Source organism: Camellia sinensis, chromosome 2 (genome assembly GCF_055761805.1).
Source record: "Camellia sinensis isolate YWXY chromosome 2, ASM5576180v1, whole genome shotgun sequence".
NCBI classification, from domain to species: Eukaryota; Viridiplantae; Streptophyta; class Magnoliopsida; order Ericales; family Theaceae; genus Camellia; species Camellia sinensis.
In genome coordinates, this window is record NC_138962.1 from 1,703,544 (window position 1) to 1,709,821 (window position 6,278).

Below are 6,278 nucleotides of genomic sequence, written 5' to 3' on the forward strand. Positions count from 1 at the left end.
CAGTGGTTTCTGGATTGAACTTCCATTTTTATTTTCATTCAACTTCCATTTTTGTTCAATTTACATTTCTATTAAACTTACTTTTTTCTTTAATTTCCAAATAGATCGTTAAGGTATAGTGGTTTCTCGAATGAACTTCCATTTTTAATTTTCTGCAACTTCCATTTTTATTTATATTTAACTGCCTTTTTTATTCAAGTTTCTTTTCTACACAACTTCCTTTTTTATTTAATTTCCAAATAGATCGTTAAGGTATAGTGGTTTCTGGATTGAACTTCCATTTTTAATTTTCTGCGACTTCCATTTTTATTTTTATTCAACTTCTATTTTTATTCAATTTACTTTTCTATTAAACTTCCTTTTTTATTTAATTTACAAACAAATCGTTAAAGTATAGTGGTTTCTTGAACGAACTTCCATTTTTAATTTTCTGCAACTTCCATTTTTATTTTTATTCGACTTCCGTCTTTATTCAAGTCATTTTTCCATTTAACTTCTTTTTTTATTTAATTTCCAAATAGATCGTTAAGGTATAGTGGTTTCTTGAATGAACTTCCATTTTTAATTTTCTGCAACTCCCGTTTTTATTTTTATTCGACTTCCGTCTTTGTTCAAGTCATTTTTCTATTTAACTTCTTTTCTTATTTAATTTCCAAATAGATCGTTAAGGTATAGTGGTTTCTTTAATGAACTTCTATTTTTAATTTTCTGCAACTTACATTTTTATTTTTATTTGACTTTCATTTTTATTCAAGTCATTTTTCTATTCAACCTCCATTTTTATTTAATTTCCAAATAGATCGTTAAGGTATTGTAGTTTCCGGATTGAACTTCCATTTTTAATTTTATGCAACTTTCATTTTTATTTTTATTCAGCTTCCATTTTTATTCAATTTACTTTTCTATTAAACTTCCTCTTTTATTTAATTTCCAAAAAGATCGTTAAGGTATAGTGGTTTTTGAATGAACTTCCATTTTTTAATTTTCTGCAACTTCCTTTTTTATTTAATTTCCAAATAGATCGTTAAGGTATAGTGGTTTCTGGATTGAACTTCCTTTTTAAATTTTATCCAACTTTAATTTTTATTTTTATTCTACTTCCATTTTTATTAAATTTACTTTTCTATTAAACTTCCTTTTTTATTTAATTTCCAAATAGATCGTTAAGGTATAGTGGTTTCTTCAATGAACTTCCATTTTTAATTTTCTGTAACTTCCATTTTTATTTTTATTCGACTTCCATTTTTATTCAAGTCATTTTTCTATTCAACTTCCTTTTTTATTTAATTTCCAAATAGATCGTTAAGGTATAGTGGTTTCTTGAATGAACTTCCAATTTTAATTTTCTGCAACTTCAATTTTTATTTCTATTCATCTTCTTCTTTTATTCAAGTTTCTTTTCTATTCAACTTCTTTTTTTATTTAATTTCTAAATAGATAGTTAAGGTATAGTGGTTTCTGGATTGAACTTCCATTATTAATTTTATGCAACTTTCACTTTTATTTTCATTCAACTTCCATTTCTATTTAATTTCCAAATAGATCGTTAAGGTATTGTGGTTTATTGAATGAACTTCCATTTATAATATTCTGCAACTTCCATTTTTATTTTTATTCAACTTCCATTTTTATTCAAGTCATTTTTCTATTCAACTTCCTCTTTTATTTAATTTCCAAATAGATCGTTAAGGTATAGTGGTTTCTTGAATGAACTTCCATTTTTAATTTTCTGGAACTTCTATTTTTATTTTTATTTAACTTCCTCTTTTGTTCAGGTTTCTTTTCTACTCAACTTCCTTTTTTATTTAATTTCCAAATAGATCGTTATGGTATAGTGGTTTCGGGATTGAACTTCCATTATTAATTTCATGCAACTTTCACTTTTATTTTCATTCAACTTCCAGTTTTGTTCAATTTACTTTTCTGTTAAACTTCCATTTCTATTTAATTTCCAAATAGGTCGTTAAGGTATAGTGGTTTCTTGAATGAACTTCCATTTTTATTTTTATTCAACTTCCATTTTTAGTCAGGTTATTTTTCTATTAAACTTACTTTTTTATTTTATTTCCAAATAGATCGTTAAGGTATAGTGGTTTCTCGAATGAACTTCCATTTTTAATTTTCTGCAACTTCCATTTTTATTTACATTTAACTTCCTTTTTTATTCAAGTTTCTTATCTACTCAACTTCCTTTTTTATTTAATTTCCAAATATATCGTTTAGGTATAGTGGTTTCTGGATTGAACTTCCATTTTTAATTTTCTGCAACTTCCATTTTTATTTTTATTCGACTTCCATCTGTATTCAAGTCATTTTTCTATTTAACTTCTTTTTTTATTTAATTTCCAAATAGATCGTTAAGGTATAGTGGTTTCTTGAATGAACTTTCATTTTTAATTTTCTGCAACTTCCATTTTCATTTTTATTCAACTCCTATTTTTATTCAATTTACTTTTCTATTAAACTTCCTTTTTTATTTAATTTACAAACAGATCGTTAAGGTATAGTGGTTTCCTGAATGAACTTCCATTTTTAATTTTCTGCAACTTCCATTTTTATTTTTATTCGACTTCCGTCTTTATTCAAGTCATTTTTCTATTTAACTTCTTTTTTATTTAATTTCCAAATAGATCGTTAAGGTGTAGTGGTTTCTTGAATGAACTTCCATTTTTAATTTTCTGCAACTTACATTTTTATTTTTATTTGACTTTCATTTTTATTCAAGTCATTTTTCTATTCAACATCCTTTTTTATTTATTTTCCAAATAGATCGTTAAGGTATTGTAGTTTCTGGATTGAACTTCCATTTCTAATTTTATGCAACTTTCATTTTTCTTTTTATTCAGCTTCCATTTTTATTCAATTTACTTTTCTATTAAACTTCCTCTTTTATTTAATTTCCAAATAGGTCGTTAAGGTATAGTGATTTTTTGAATGAACTTCCATTTTTAATTTTCTACAACTTCCTTTTTTTATTTAATTTCCAAATAGATCGTTAAGGTATAGTGGTTTCTGGATTGAACTTTCATTTTTAATTTTCTGCAACTTTAATTTTTATTTTTATTCAACTTCCATTTTTATTCAATTTACTTTTCTGTTAAACTTCCTTTTTTATTTAATTTCCAAACAGATCGTTAAGGTATTGTGGTTTCTTGAATGAACTTCCATTTTTAATTTTCTTCAACTTCCATTTTTATTCAAGTCATTTTTCTATTCAACTTCCTTTTTTATTTAATTTCCAAATAGATCGTTAAGGTGTAGTGGTTTCTTGAATGAACTTCCAATTTTAATTTTCTGCAACTTCAATTTTTATTTCTATTCATCTTCTTTTTTATTCAAGTTTCTTTTCTATTCAACTTCCTTTTTCATTTAATTTCTAAATAGATAGTTAATGTAGAGTGGTTTCTGGATTGAACTTCCATTATTAATTTTATGCAACTTTCACTTTTATTTTCATTCAGCTTCCATTTCTATTTAATTTCCAAATAGATCGTTAAGGTATTGTGGTTTCTTGAATGAACTTCCATTTATAATATTCTGCAACTTCCATTTTTATTTTCATTCAACTTCCATTTCTATTTAATTTCCAAATAGATCGTTAAGGTGTTGTGGTTTCTTGAATGAACTTCCATTTATAATATTCTGCAACTTCCATTTTTATTTTTATTCAACTTCCATTTTTATTCAAGTCATTTTTCTATTCAACTTCCTCTTTTATTTAATTTCCAAATAGATCGTTAAGGTATAGTGGTTTCCTGAATGAACTTCCGTTTTTAATTTTCTGCAACTTCTATTTTTATTTTTATTTAACTTCCTCTTTTGTTCAGGTTTCTTTTCTACTCAACTTCCTTTTTTATTTAATTTCCCAATAGATCGTTATGGTATAGTGGTTTCTGGATTGAACTTCCATTATTAATTTCATGCAACATTCACTTTTATTTTCATTCAACTTCCTTTTTTGTTCAATTTACTTTTCTATTAAACTTCCATTTCTATTTAATTTCCAAATAGGTCGTTAAGGTATAGTGGTTTCTTGAATGAACTTCCATTTATAATTTTCTGCAACTTCCATTTTTATTTTTATTCAACTTCCATTTTTATTCAGGTTATTTTTCTACTCAACTTCCTCTTTTATTTAATTTCCAAACAGATCATTAAGGTATAGTGGTTTCTTGAATGAACTTCCATTTTTAATTTTCTGCAACTTCTATTTTTATTTTTATTTAACTTCCTTTTTTGTTCAGGTTTCTTTTCTACTCAACTTCCTTTTTTATTTAATTTCCAAATAGATCGTTATGGTACAGTGGTTTCTGGATTGAACTTCCATTTTTATTTTCATTCAACATCCATTTTTGTTCAATTTACATTTCTATTAAACTTACTTTTTTCTTTAATTTCCAAATAGATCGTTAAGGTATAGTGGTTTCTCGAATGAACTTCCATTTTTAATTTTCTGCAACTTCTATTTTTATTTATATTTAACTGCCTTTTTTATTCAAGTTTCTTTTCTACACAACTTCCTTTTTTATTTAATTTCCAAATAGATAATAAGGTATAGTGGTTTCTGGATTGAACTTCAATTTTTAATTTTCTGCGACTTCCATTTTTATTTTTATTCAACTTCTATTTTTATTCAATTTACTTTTCTATTAAACTTCCTTTTTTATTTAATTTACAAACAAATCGTTAAGGTATAGTGGTTTCTTGAACGAACTTCCATTTTTAATTTTCTGCAACTTCCATTTTTATTTTTATTCGACTTCCGCCTTTATTCAAGTCATTTTTCCATTTAACTTCTATTTTTATTTAATTTCCAAATAGATCGTTAAGGTATAGTGGTTTCTTGAATGAACTTCCATTTTTAATTTTCTGCAACTTCCATATTTATTTTTATTCGACTTCTATTTTTATTCAATTTACTTTTCTATTAAACTTCCTTTTTTATTTAATTTACAAACAGATCGTTAAGGTATAGTGGTTTCTTAAATGAACTTCCATTTATAATTTTCTACAACTTCCATTTTTATTTTTATTCGACATCCATCTTTATTCAAGTCATTTTTCTATTAAACTTCTTTTTTTATATAATTTCCAAATAGATCGTTAAGGTATAGTGGTTTCTTGAATGAACTTCCATTTTTAATTTTCTGCAACTTAGATTTTTATTTTTATTTGACTTCCATTTTTATTCAAGTCATTTTTCTATTCAACCTCCATTTTTGTTTCATTTCCAAATAGATCGTTAAGGTATTCTGGTTTCCGGATTGAACTTCCATTTTTAATTTTATGCAACTTTCATTTTTATTTTTATTCAGCTTCCATTTTTATTCAATTTACTTTTCTATTAAACTTCCTCTTTTATTTAATTTCAGAATAGATCGTTAAGGTATAGTGGTTTCTTGAATGAACTTCCTTTTTTATTTAATTTCCAAATAGATCGTTAAGGTATAGTGGTTTCTGGATTGAACTTCCATTTTTAATTTTATGCAACTTTAATTTTTATTTTTATTCAACTTCCATTTTTATTCAATTTACTTTTCTATTAAACTTCCTTTTTTATTTAATTTCCAAATAGATCGTTAAGGTATAGTGGTTTCTTGAATGAACTTCCATTTTTAATTTTCTGCAACTTCCATCTTTATTTTTATTCGACTTCCATTTTTATTCAAGTCATTTTTCTATTGAACTTCCTTTTTTATTTAATTTCCAAATAGATCGTTAAGATATTGTGGTTTCTCGAATGAACTTCCAATTTTAATTTTCTGCAACTTCAATTTCTATTTCTATTCATCTTCTTTTTTTATTCAGGTTTCTTTTCTATTTAACTTCTTTTTTTATTTAATTTCTAAATAGATAGTTAAGGTATAGCGGTTTCTGGATTGAACTTCCATTATTAATTTTATGCAACTTTCACTTTTATTTTCATTCAACTTCCATTTCTATTTAATTTCCAAATAGATTGTTAAGGTATTGTAGTTTCTTGAATGAACTTCCATTTATAATATTCTGCAACTTCCATTTTTATTTTTATTCAACTTCCATTTTTATTCAAGTCATTTTTCTATTCAACTTCCTCTTTTATTTAATTTCCAAATAGATCGTTAAGGTATAGTGGTTTGCTGAATGAACTTCCCTTTTTAATTTTCTGCAACTTCTATTTTTATTTTTATTTAACTTCCTCTTTTGTTCAGGTTTCTTTTCTACTCAACTTCCTTTTTTATTTAATTTCCCAATAGATCGTTATGGTATAGTGGTTTCTGGATTGAACTTCCATTATT